Raw genomic sequence first — 13,789 nt, 5'->3', positions numbered from 1 at the left:
CTAAATCACATGCCCAAACTAATAGTGCATCTGTCTCTCTCAGGTGCCATTGATGCCCTCTGCTTCTCAGCCCTGGCAGAGCACCTCATGTCTTGCTTCTTCCCCAGCAGGATTCCCTGGCTGCTTCCCTTCACCAGGGACTCCAGAGTTTAATTGTGGTGATCTCCCAGCTCTTGTCACAGGCCCTAACTCAGGGGCTCCCCCCCACAGACGCCTGCTGTGCTCCCTATGGGTCTCTTTCTCCTGCCACAGGCCCTAACTCAGGGCTTCCAAAGGGTGACTCACCCTGACTTCCTCAGGCTCCTCCAGAGGGAGCTCCCCTTGTTACTCCCTCCAGGGTCTCCCCCTCTACTGACTTGCCAGCTCTGTTTAAGTAGCACTCTCCCTGCTGCACCACCACAGTTGGGGGTCAGTCTTTCATTTTCTTATTTTTTTTTTAATACCAAAATCCTGTTTATTTGGTTAATTTGCGTCACGGAACATTTGCTGAGGCACGGTGCTGAGAATGGTGGGGGGCGGGAGCTTGGAGGAGAGGGAGGCCAGGGAGCCCCCCTGAGGCGAGGAGAAGAGGAGACCCCCCACCACTGAGCAGTCAGGATGGGTTGCCAGTGTCAGGGACATCTTTAGCTTGTGGGTGCCTTTGGCCCGTCACTCGGGGCGGGCACTCGGGGGGCACAGGGCTCTGGTGCCAGGTACTCAGAGGGGAACGGGCTGTAGGGGGGGAGGCCAGCGAGCTTAGGTACGGGGAGGGCGCCCCCGAGCCCTGCAGGAGGAAGCCCAAGGTCGCCTGGAGAGAGAGGCCAGAGGACGATGGGGACGAGGCTCCGCCAAGCTGGGGGCTCCGCTTCCCCTTCAGTGGCTGTGGCTCTGCCCCTTTGGCCCGTCCCCATCACTGTTCTTTGAGGAGGCTGTGGCCTCCAAGTCAGACGATTCCTCGTCCACGTGCTCGTGCTGCAGCAGCTTTTATCCCGCTCGTGCTTCAGCAGCTTCCTCTGGGCCTTGCGACGCTCCTCCTGGAAACACCCCTGCTAGTAGATCAGCAGCTTCAGGCGCCGCTTCAGGGCCCGGTAGCGCAGGCGGCTCCACTAGGCCTCATCACACCCGGCTGGGGTCACTAATTAGCCAGCTCCTCAAGATGGCTGGGGGCTAGCTGCTAAGGCCGGGGCAAGGCTGAGCCCAGCTCTCCTCCAAGGGCTGGCCGGCCGGCCGGCCTGTGCAGCTAATGTTGGGTAATTTAGTTGTTTACATGAGGCACCATGTTGTGTTTGTGTACATGATCTTTGTTGATCTTGGGGTATGTCTACACTGCACCTGGGATGTGACTGTTGGCATGCCCGAGCTGGCTTTCATGGAGCTAGCTCTGATCCCAGAGTCGTTGAGTTGAGCCCTGAAGGGGAAAAAAACAACAAAAAAGAGGGTTTCTGGCAGGTTTGAACATCCCCTGCTAAAGCATGTGAACTGCCACGGCTTCACTGCTCTGGACTGTGAGCTACCAGGATGAAAGCTAGTGCAGATGTGTCTCCTTGTGCTGTAATCACACCCTGTGATTGCAGTATAGACATACTCTCAGGCAGCGGTGCACCAAAATGCACACAAGTAATCCTGCTGCAGAAACCTCAGTTCAGTTCTCACTGCCGTGCTACCTAGGAACAGCCCTTCTCTCTCTCTCCTTTCACCTCTTGGTCTCCAATCACCTGGTCTGTTCCCATTTGATCCTGGAGCATTTTAGAACACTCTATTCCCCCCTCCTCTGCCAGCCCCTAGGCTTTTTCTACCTGAGATGCCTCTAGTCCAAACCATCTGTCATAACACAGTTTGTGTCCTAACAATACCCTCCTCAGCAGGATGGTGGGAAGCCTAATTAATGTATGTGAAGCATTTTCAAGTCCCTGGGGAGAAGGTAAACATTAGGATCTATCTGGGGATCCTTTTCTTGATTTTAGCACTTTAGACAAAGGGATGTGGTGGGGCTTATACAAGCGTGCAATTTTGCGAGAATATATGGTAATGGCAGCTATGGAAGAAATGTAAAGTAACAGAACCCGTAAGGATCTATGGGAGACGCACACACACAGATCTGATTGGTGGGTATTAAAAGTTCACGGCAGCCCTAATAGAAATCTGTCAACTCCCTGCTAATCCTTCTTGACAGAAACCTTATAAGAAGTTTAATGTGTTAAATAGCTCTAGAGACTAATCAGTGTGAAAGCCAAAGGGGATGGGGAGTTTGGAATAAGGGTTATATTTTCCTTCTTCATTTAACTGAGTTACTCTGCAGAGTCACAGGGGAAAAGATGATTTGGCTTGTAAATTGCTTTTCTCATATAAAATCAGATTACACGTTTCAATGTCCACAGGCTTGCAGTCCTTATTTCCCTGGACTCTAGTGAGTTCTGGCACAATCCCCATTCCCCCACCCCAAATATGCATTTGATCTCCTGCACTGCATGCATCTGATGAATATGCAATGGACACCCTGCTCCCTGCAGTACAATAGTGGGTCTGTCTGCCTGAAGGTGGAATGGAATGCATGGGGGGACCAGACTAACACACCTGTGCTCACCTGAGCCCAGTCAAGAATGTGAATAATTTACATTTTCAAGTAGTCGGAAACCCACCAGCAATGAGAGAAGCTGGATAACCTAGCCCTGATAAGGAATTTTTTTCATACTCTGTAAATCATTTTGGTGTGGGCAGTTCTATTAACTAATCATCCCAGACTTCTAGATTTAGCTCGTGTTATGCGGGTGGTCTCAATAGAAGACCATAATCCTCCCTTTTGGCCTTAAAAGCCATGACCTCTAAGGCCAAGCAGGACCATTATGATAATCTAGTCTCACTTCCTGCATAACACAGACCGAAGAACCTCATCAAGTCCCCTTATGTGCAGTTGAACTACAGCATATCTGTTAGGAAGACATCCAATCTTGATTTAAAGATTCCACATGGAGAATCCACCATGTTCCATCAGTTAACTACCCGCACTGTTACAAATTTCAAGCTTGAACTTGGCTGACTTCTGTTTCCAGGCATTGGATCATGTTGTGCCAGAGACGGACCTGAACCAAAACTCCATATCCATACACTGCTGAACTTTGGAGGAGTCTACATCGGGACCCCAACTTTGTGGCATAGCCCCCTTTCTACTAATTATTGGGCATCAGGCAGAATGCACCATATTATTTGCTTTTTGGCAGAACAACTAGAGTGTATTTCAAAAGTGCCTTTAACTATGTTGGATGCCAAAACTCTTCACAGACTGTATAGATGTTTTTATATCTTGTCCATCTTCATGGTCTCTCTGTCTTGTGGTACAGGGATCATTCTGCCCACCACTGAAATGCAGCCACCTCTGGGGTAACATGTGACATCCATTCTTCATCTGCAACACTACACAGAAGTTCCCAGGTGAAGCAAGAGCTGCAATAGAAACAGAGGGAATTTTGGGGAGGGAGAATGTAAATGCCTGGGCTACAATTTGTCCAGCACGTCTCAGCCAACACAGAGAAATGTAATGACATCAAGGATATAGATGCCTAATCTTCAGACTCCCTCTTCAGCAGCAGAGAAACATCAGATTGGGGAAGTGGGTTCAGTGCTGACTGAGTGACAAGCCAGAGCTACTCAACCACCAACACCACTGGGTTTTCCTTTATAGTCCTCCATGTAGATACTGACCAAACTGTAACCTACATCAGGCCCAGTTCTCCACATCTCATTCAGATCCCAGAGCATTTGGGGCTACTTGTCTAAGTGTCCAAGGAAGGCTTGCACAACTGGATCCTTACTTTTTAAGCTCAATGAGATAACAGCCCAGGACAGTTTGGCTAGAGAGAAGCACATTCCCTTAAATGTAGACAACATAGTACACAATGAATCATAGAATCATAGAATATCAGGGTTGGAAGGGACCTCAGGAGGTCATCTAGTCCAACCCCCTGCTCAAAGCAGGACCAATCCCCAATTAAATCATCCCAGCCAGGGCTTTGTCAAGCCTGACCTTAAAAACTTCTAAGGAAGGAGATTCTACCACCTCCCTAGGTAACGCATTCCAGTGTTTCACCACCCTCCTAGTGAAAAAGTTTTTCCTAATATCCAACCTAAACCTCCCCCACTGCAACTTGAGATCATTACTCCTTGTCCTGCCCTCTTCTACCACTGAGAATAGTCTAGAACCATCCTCTCTGGAACCACCTCTCAGGTAGTTGAAAGCAGCTATCAAATCCCCCCTCATTCTTCTCTTCTGCAGACTAAACAATCCCAGTTCCCTCAGCCTCTCCTCGTAAGTCATGTGTTCCAGACCCCTAATCATTTTTGTTGCCCTTCGCTGGACTCTCTCCAATTTATCCACATCCTTCTTGTAGTGTGGGGCCCAAAACTGGACACGGTACTCCAGATGAGGCCTCACCAATGTCGAATAGAGGGGGACGATCACATCCCTCGATCTGCTCGCTATGCCCCTACTTATACATCCCAAAATGCCATTGGCCTTCTTGGCAACAAGGGCACACTGCTGACTCATATCCAGCTTCTCGTCCACTATCACCCCTAGGTCCTTTTCCGCAGAACTGCTGCCTAGTCATTCGGTCCCTAGTCTGTAGCTGTGCATTGGGTTCTTCTGTCCTAAGTGCAGGACCCTGCACTTATCCTTATTGAACCTCATCAGATTTCTTTTGGCCCAATCCTCCAATTTGTCTAGATCCCTCTGTATCCTATCCCTGCCCTCCAGCGTATCTACCACTCCTCCCAATTTAGTATCATCCGCAAGTTTGCTGAGAGTGCAATCCACACCATCCTCCAGATCATTTATGAAGATATTGAACAAAACCGGCCCCAGGACCGACCCCTGGGGCACTCCACCTGACACCGGCTGCCAACTAGACATGGAGCCATTGATCACTATCCGTTGAGCCCGACAATCTAGCCAACTTTCTACCCACCTTATAGTGCATTCATCCAGCCCATACTTCTTTAACTTGCTGACAAGAATACTGTGGAAGACCGTGTCAAAAGCTTTGCTAAAGTCAAGAAACAATACATCCACTGCTTTCCCTTCATCCACAGAACCAGTAATCTCATCATAGAAGGCGATTAGATTAGTCAGGCATGACCTTCCCTTGGTGAATCCATGCTGACTGTTCCTGATCACTTTCCTCTCATGTAAGTGCTTCAGGATTGATTCTTTGAGGACCTGCTCCATGATTTTTCCGGGGACTGAGGTGAGGCTGACTGGCCTGTAGTTCCCAGGATCCTCCTTCTTCCCTTTTTTAAAGATTGGCACTACATTAGCCTTTTTCCAGTCATCCGGGACTTCCCCCATTCGCCACGAGTTTTCAAAGATAATGGCCAATGGCTCTGCAATCACAGCCGCCAATTCCTTTAGCACCCTCGGATGCAACTCGTCCGGCCCCATGGACTTGTGCACGTCCAGCTTTTCTAAATAGTCCCTAACCACCTCTTTCTCCACAGAGGGTTGGCCATCTACTCCATGTTGTGATGCCCAGCGCAGCAGTCTGGGAGCTGACCTTGTTAGTGAAGACAGAGGCAAAAAAAGCATTGAGTACATTAGGTTTTTCCACATCCTCTGTCACTAGGTTGCCTCCCTCATTCATTAAGGGGCCCACACTTTCCTTGGCTTTCTTCTTGTTGCCAACATACCTGAAGAAACCCTTCTTGTTACTCTTGACATCTCTCGCTAGCTGCAGCTCCAGGTGCGATTTGGCCCTCCTGATTTCATTCCTACATGCCCGAGCAATATTTTTATACTCTTCCCTGGTCATATGTGCAACCTTCCACTTCTTGTAAGCTTCTTTTTTATGTTTAAGATCCGCTAGGATTTCACCGTTAAGCCAAGCTGGTCACCTGCCATATTTACTATTCTTTCGACACATCGGGATGGTTTGTCCCTGTAACCTCAACAGGGATTCCTTGAAATACAGCCAGCTCTCCTGGACTCCTTTCCCCTTCATGTTAGTCCCCCAGGGGATCCTACCCATCCGTTCCCTGAGGGAGTCGAAGTCTGCTTTCCTGAAGTCCAGGGTCCATATCCTGCTGCTTACCTTTCTTCCCTGTGTCAGGATCCTGAACTCAACCAACTCATGGTCACTGCCTCCCAGATTCCCATCCACTTTTGCTTCCCCTACTAATTCTTCCCGGTTTGTGAGCAGCAGGTCAAGAAAAGCTCCCCCCCTAGTTGGCTCCTCTAGCATTTGCACCAGGAAATTGTCCCCTACGCTTTCCAAAAACTTCCTGGATTGTCTATGCACCGCTGTATTGCTCTCCCAGCAGATATCAGGAAAATTAAAGTCACCCATGAGAACCAGGGCGTGCGATCTAGTAGCTTCTGCGAGCTGCCGGAAGAAAGCCTCATCCCCCTGGTCCGGTGGTCTATAGCAGACTCCCACCACTACATCACTCTTGTTGCTCACACTTCTAAACTTAATCCAGAGACACTCAGGTTTTTCTGCAGTTTCGTACCGGAGCTCTGAGCAGTCATACTGCTCCCTTACATACAGTGCTACTCCCCCACCTTTTCTGCCCTGCCTGTCCTTCCTGAACAGTTTATAACCATCCATGACAGTACTCCAGTCATGTGAGTTATCCCACCAAGTCTCTGTTATTCCAATCACGTCATAATTCCTTGACATCACCTGGACCTCCAGTTCTCCCTGCTTGTTTCCAAGGCTTTGTGCATTCGTATATAAGCACTTGAGATAACATGCTGATCGCCCCTCATTCTCACTATGAGGCAGGAGCCCACCCCTCACAGACATTCCTGCCTGTGCTTCCTCCCGGTATCCCGCTTTCCCACTTACCTCAGGGCTTTGGTCTCCTTCCCCCGGTGAACCTAGTTTAAAGCCCTCCTCACTAGGTTAGCCAGCCTGCTCGCAAAGATGCTCTTCCCTCTCTTCGTAAGAGGGTCATAACCAGAGAAAATGAACCATTTGCATTGGAGTAGGATAAATCATTTACAGTTGGATTGGACAGAGCACTTCAGATCACATGCTGTGGGGAACAGTCTTGCTCTGATTGGAGGAAGGTACGCTGAACAACCCAACAGGCCTTTTTTCAGCTCTGATTCCTTTCATTTGATGATGGCAGTACACCGTGATGGGGCAGGACACTGGACTGGAAATCAGGAAACGTGGGCTCTACTCCCAGTTCTGCCACTGACCAGCTGTGTGACCTCAGGCAAGTTGATTGTCTAGGCATGCCTACCTTGGTTTGGGGGGGATGAACTAGATGACCTCTTGAGATCCCTTCCACCCCTACATTTCTATGATTTCTCTGCCTCTGTTTCTCCTCCCAATCTTTGTCTATTTTGATTGTACTCTTCAGCATAGTTATGGTCTCTCATGAGGTGTTTGTACAGCCCCTAGCACATGGGGCCCTTTTCTTCCTTAGCATTATCATATAAATAACAGCAGCAGCAGCAGCTCGTGGAAAGGTCAGTACCTTTGCTAATGGCCACTTGAAGTCATCTGTTAAAGGCAATCACTAGTCACTCCTCAAGTCTGATTTCCAGGGAACATCAGCAAGGAGCAAAGATGTCACACCCTGGTGGAAATGCTCTTTTCTGGAAAGAGTTAGAATATATTGCTCTGTCACATACTCGCTAGTGTAACCAATGCCATCTCAAACAGGGCTGTGCTTCTTTCACCCATTAGCAGACTAAGAGGCCAAAGCTTGTAGGTTTGACTACTCCATCCTGACAATTACAGTCACCTCGGAAGCAGTGCACATTTAGTTGGAGTGTAATATTTATTAGTTGCACAGAGCCAAGAGGCCTATCAGTAAGCATCTTAAAAACAGTCTGAGATTTTCAAGGAGGCTAAACCCATTAGGCTTCCAACTCTCACCAAAAGCCAAGGGGAGTTGGGTGCCTGATTCCCTTTGAAAAAAGTCACAGGGGTATTAAATAAGGACCAGGTTGGAAAAGGCCCTTTCAATTCTGTGCACACAAAGATCCTGTCCCCTTATGTATCCTGCCCAACTGACATCCCTCAGTTAAGCTCAGAGACTGCTCCCTCCACACAGACTTGGAGGGTGATGGGACCATGAATCCACCCCGCCCCCCCATATTCAGAGGAATTAAGTGGTGGGCTAGGCCTCAAGCTGCCCTCAACACAGCATGTTGGTGAGTTTCACCCTCACTCTTTTAATCTTGATTTGTGGTGTGTCGTTTTCTTACCCTCAATCACTCCCCAAAGAAGCAGTTCGGCCTTAAGAAGAGATTCGGAGGTTAGGGAAGAAATGGAGATGTATTTTGTTGCTGGTGAATAAGTGTGGCCAGTCTGAGGAAGGCAGCTTAGTCTCTACAATGGGTAGCCCTGCCCCTGCCTACTCATGGCCCCACATTGGGCTTGCTGGGCAGAGATTAAAAACAACCTCCCCCACAGCCATCTCAGCAGGCTGCAGAGAGCTCCAGGCATGAAGTTGCCCTGCAAAATCGGATCCTTGCAAAGATGGGAGAAGATAAAAACAGTTGAGTCACTCTGGCAACAGGCTCTTCTTCTTACCTGTCCCCAGACAACGATTTCCCCCACTCCGTGACACATCTCTATATACACAGCACATGCCCTCCACCCGCACTTCTGCCCGTCCCGTTAGCTACACATTCAAACCAAGCTGGCCCTACCCCACCCTGCCCGTGCCCACACACATAACGTATCCTACATGCACACCCTTGTGCTCAGCCCACAGATCCCCCCAGCCACTTCCACGTCCTCACATTGTACCCGTAGGCACTCATCTTGCACACACAAGCATCCTGCACACACTTACTGTGAAAAGCTTTACTCAGAATTTCCTCTAGTCATTCATCACCTGTCCTGCCCCCACTTCCTCCAGCAACCCCTCCATCTCCTCCTGCCCCCACCCCCATTTTCCCCTGGCACCTCCTCCATCCCCTCCTGCTCCCATGTTTCCCAGACTCAGTTTTCTGCCTTGTCCAACGCTCTCCAGGCTGCAAGCAGTGCCAATTGACACCAGTTACACACCATTATAGGTGAAACAACAATCGCAGAACCTGGAATAAAGAGGCTGTAACTCACCAGACAGCATTTTATACCCTAGCTTTCCTCAATGAAGAGACGTGCAAAGTTACACAGAAGATTCTGTTTAAAGACCAACAACTGAGAGGTCTTCTCCCTGGCGATTTGTAAACACACACCGGAGCATTGTGAAAACCAGCCTCAACTCAGATGGTCACTCCTCTACATCTTACTAGTTGGCTTGTGTTTCTTAACATTTGGCATGCCTTTCTTTGCAACTTATACATTTCAAGTTTATTTTTTCCATGGACTTGCCAGAACCCATCACCTGTTTATAAAGGATACTACTCCTTGATGGAAACATCCTGTGTAATTTAAGCGAGGCTGGTGATCAATCCCACAGAATTGAATGAAGAATTGTCTTTCTGCTGTAAAATTCTAAAGGAAAGTTCAAACCAGCTATACAGGAAGGACCTCATTCTCTGTTCAGTTCCAGAGATGTTGAGTCATTTCTGAAGAACCCTCTTGATTTCAATGTTACAAAACTCAGTAGGACTCATCCTTAAGGGAAAAAAATTCCACCCCAAAAGGCACTGAATAGGTTAGTGGCATAGCACACATTGCATGTATTAATTATTGAAGAATATTGATCACTTTTCTAAATATTGGGCCAAATCCTCAGCTAGTGTAAATGAGTATGAACAGCTGCCATTACCCTACTACCTGAGCACCTACTAACCATTAGTGTACCTCTCCTTACAAAATCCCACTGAGGTAAGGCAAGTGACATTAGTCCCATTTTACAGATGGGGAAACCAAGGCATGGAAGAGGTAGGTGATTGGCTGTGGTCACACAGGAAGTCTGTAGCACAGCAAGGAACTGAACCGGGTCTCCTGAATCCCAAGCTAGCCTCTTAAACACAGGATCCTCAATGAAGCTATCCTGACTCACATTAACAAAGGAGCTGGTCCTACAACATCTGTGCTATTGAGACTACAGTTACAAAGCATTGCCCTTGTTTTATGTTGTGAATGCTGATGCATATTGCATTAGCCTCTTCAGTACTGCTTTACTCATGTGATCACATGTGGAGCTTTGGTACCAGCAAATTTGCCATTGGTACCAGTCCACTTCCAATCCAGCCTAGGGCGATAGTGGCTGAAGACTGTCGCCATCTGATACTTATTCTGTGGCCTCCTGAATGCAAAATGAGTTTAGGACCTTAGTCTTGGTCCTTTTAGACAGCTGTCTGCTGGAACTGGCCCTACTCCTCACCAGCACTGGGTGCCTCAGCAAGGAGATCAAGGACTGAGTGATGTTTTAGCTCCCCAATTTTCGCTGTCCCATGTCAGGGGCCAGGCCCATTTGTGGAGGCCGGAGCAGAAGAAGCCAGCAGGGCTAGTGTTTGGGAAGTGAACAAGAAATGGTTTTCTGCTACCTGACATTTGAAGGAAACATTATTATTGGGGGCTCCAGTCTTGCTGCAGGTACCAGTGAGAGGAACCAGGTTGGCAGCAAATAGGGGATTGCATCTGTGAAAAGGAAGCCATACTACGGCACAGTAAATACACTTTCCTCTACCCTGGGTATGCTATGCTCAGCCTGCTCCATTATTACTGAAGCATAGCAGCAGCGAGCATTCTGGCACATCTCCTGCTGTAATCCCCTGTAGAAAGAGCCCTCAAACCAACTCAGGTACTCCCCAAATTCCTGAAGCATGAAGAGCGTTTAACAACAGTGATCAGGCTGATGAATTGGGAAGCACCCTAAAAGACAATCCGATAGGGTTTCAAAACCAATCTCTTTTAATGCCTTTTTTACTTAGTCATTCCCCAGTTCTTGTCATCTTACACTCAGCCTCCATTGAGCAGTTCCCAGGTAACCAGATCCCTTCCTGTACACAATGTGCCTACTATAGGCAAAGTGATGTTATCAAGCCAGGCTCAGCCTAGTGCATATGGTCAGATAGTGGCTAAGCTAGGGTGGCCCTGGGTTGATGAAGCGAAACAGGACTCTTCATCCCCAATCTAAATACACAGTGGGCTTTGTGAGGTCTGTTGGGATCAAAACATATTTATAAAGACTCATTAGTACATAATTGGGTAGTGTTTTACTTGCTGAGTTCAGAATTCTCTATATAGTCACCTTACGTATCTGTCTGTCCAGCCTTTCATTCCAGATAAATGAGACACTGCGGTAAATATCTGGTAGCTCCTTGAGTGTTATGGGCCTGAGGTGAGATGGACAGTGCGGTAGCTGATATTCCAAGAGAGAAAGAAAAATAATCAAAGAAACAGATGTTAAACTGCAGGAATTATGAATTAATGGATAATTTCATTTTCTTTACTAAGCTTGTTTGCACTTAAAAGCTTTCAGGAGCAAGCAACTAGCATCTGCTTGACAGGACTTTTATGACTGAGGAGGAAAAAGATGCAATAAACCATTAAGAGAATTACTGAAACTCAGACCTACGAATTGCATCATTCTTGTCTAATGGACCAGGGATGTGATGGCCCATATGCCAGAAAGAGTTCTGACTCTCAAGGGCTAGTCTGCCAAACAGCCTTGTTATGTTCTTTGTCCTACATAGGGATAGCACAGTCCCTACCCAGAGACATGGGATGCCTGGAGACCTGAGACCTGACTGGGCATTCCTGGAATGGACCAAGAAGGGGAGAAATACAGGTGCAGTTGCCATGAAACTGTGACAGCCCTGTGCCTTATTTACTGCACGCCACCCAATCCCTGCACTGAACACAGAATTATTTGTTTCCTCCTGGATGTTTCTCTGGTGCTCTGACCACAGTATCTGAGTGCTTCAAAAACATTAATTTTGCTTTACACACCCCTCTGTGATGAGGGGGCATTAGCCCCACTGCACAGATGGGAAACTAAGGCACATGGAGATTAAAGCGAAGATTGTCAAGCGTGCCAGTTAATTTAGACATGCCTGGCCTGATGTTTTCAGAGAAATTACCAATTTCGTGCCACTTTATATGTTCAAAGTACAACTCTAGGCAACTTCAGTTGCAGCTGTGAGTGCTCAGCACTTTGACAAACCTGTCCCCAGGTGTTTAATGTTGGGAACCCAGAAAAAAAGGAGCATGTAATCAGTGACCACCTGTGAAAAGTTTGTTGTAAATGACTTGTCAGCATCACACAGTAACTCTGTGGCAGAGGCAGCAATAGAATCCAGTTCTCCAGGGCAGCATTCAACTGCCTTAACCATGAGATTGTCCTTTTTCTTCCTACAATCCCCTGCCTCATGGATGATACACCTTCCCAGTTCTGTAACAAATAAGGAAGGGGTCCTGCAGACAACAGCCTCCTTCCATCCTGCACACTGAATGAGGCAGGGTCCCATGAAAAAAATATTCTGTGACTATCATAATGCATATGCACAAGGGGGCCAAGTTAAGGTTAAATGGACAACCTTAATTCTGGCATTTCCTAACTTTTGAATATGTGACTTTACATCCAAAAACTATATTAAACAAATGTTAAGTTTGCAATATCCTGTTTTAAAAAACAGAGTAACTGGTAGTAGTAGCAGGCTGTTATCCTTTATGTGGACCAGTGACTAGAGGAGGGCTGAGACATTTTGCTAGTGGGTTTCACAGCTCTATTTTGGCTCTAGCATGTCTCTGTCCCTGTGTGCTCCCATCTGTCCACTCCAGCTCCTGCTGCTCTCCCTATTTAACCTCCTCATCCCCTGGCCCTTGTGCCCTCTCTCCCACTGCCCCCCACCTGCTTATTTTCACCCTTCTGTACTGCAACGGGGCTACTCTCTCCTGGCTCCTTGGTACCAGCAGGGGGAGCACTAAATGCACAGGACACACTCTCTGTGCTATCAGTTCCAGTGCCCAGCACTGCAGCAGCCAGAAGTAGCAACAGCAGAGAAGTCCTGCTCTGCCCTGCAGCCTCAGGAGGGAGCCTGGTCAGTAGCTCAGTGGGGACAGTACATGCAGTCTGGTCAGCTCCAGGAGCTGTGAGGTGATGGAGCATGCTCAGTGCAGAAGGAATCTTCAGCAGTTATAGGTGGCATTCTCTAACATGTCTCTGCTGATCATGTGCACACTGAGATGTTTCAGAGGCTTAAAACTTGGCTAAATTTTCCAGCGGTGGCAAAAGGCACATCCCTGACACCACAGTGACCGCCTGACACATTCCAACTCCCCACTCCAAAGCAAGGGGGCGCTAGAGCTTCTCAATGGAACAGGATTTTTCAACATGGACAAAATATGTATTTCCCCCTTAATCTTAGTCTCGGAAACAGCTGAATTGTTTGATCTGAAACTTAAAAACAAAATTCACCCTGAGGCAGACACCCAGCGTGGGATATTTTAGACCAAATGGTTAAAGTTTGGTAAAGTTATAAACCCCTGAAACCAGGGTCTTATGACGGACAGCATCTGGCAACTGTAATAGGCGGTGCTGCCCACTCCCCCTAGAAATGTTGTTGCTCTTTTCCCTGCTTTTGGTATCGCCCACGTTAGTCTGCAGCTGTGCAGCGCATTCCTAAACTGGATTCCGGCTCCCTGCCCTGGGCTCAGTGGTGGTGGCAAAAGACATCTGGGTCCCCCACATGAGTATGGGCAGCATCTTGTGATGCAGTGGCTCACGTCACAGCTGTGACCTAACACACATCATGCCTCCTATGCACAGGCCCCTTATTCTTGATTTTCCCACCCGTGATCTGTTCCCCATGAGCTGTGGGTGTTGGGCAGCCCTGCTGATGGTTGTCACGAATGCCTGGGCTCCAGGGTGCATTGGTGGGCACTGCTCAGTGTTAGGG

The 13,789-nt window shown here is 48.0% G+C and overlaps 1 pseudogene; it reads right to left on the bottom strand.

Moving 5' to 3' along the window:
- Window positions 1-462: 462 nt before the first annotated feature.
- LOC144269554 (INO80 complex subunit E pseudogene) lies at window positions 463-1,724 on the bottom strand (annotated as a pseudogene).
- Between the last annotated feature and the right edge of the window lie 12,065 nt (window positions 1,725-13,789).

This window comes from Eretmochelys imbricata, chromosome 8 (assembly GCF_965152235.1).
Source record: "Eretmochelys imbricata isolate rEreImb1 chromosome 8, rEreImb1.hap1, whole genome shotgun sequence".
Classification (NCBI taxonomy): domain Eukaryota; kingdom Metazoa; phylum Chordata; order Testudines; family Cheloniidae; genus Eretmochelys; species Eretmochelys imbricata.
This window is presented reverse-complemented; position numbering and strand designations above follow the sequence as displayed.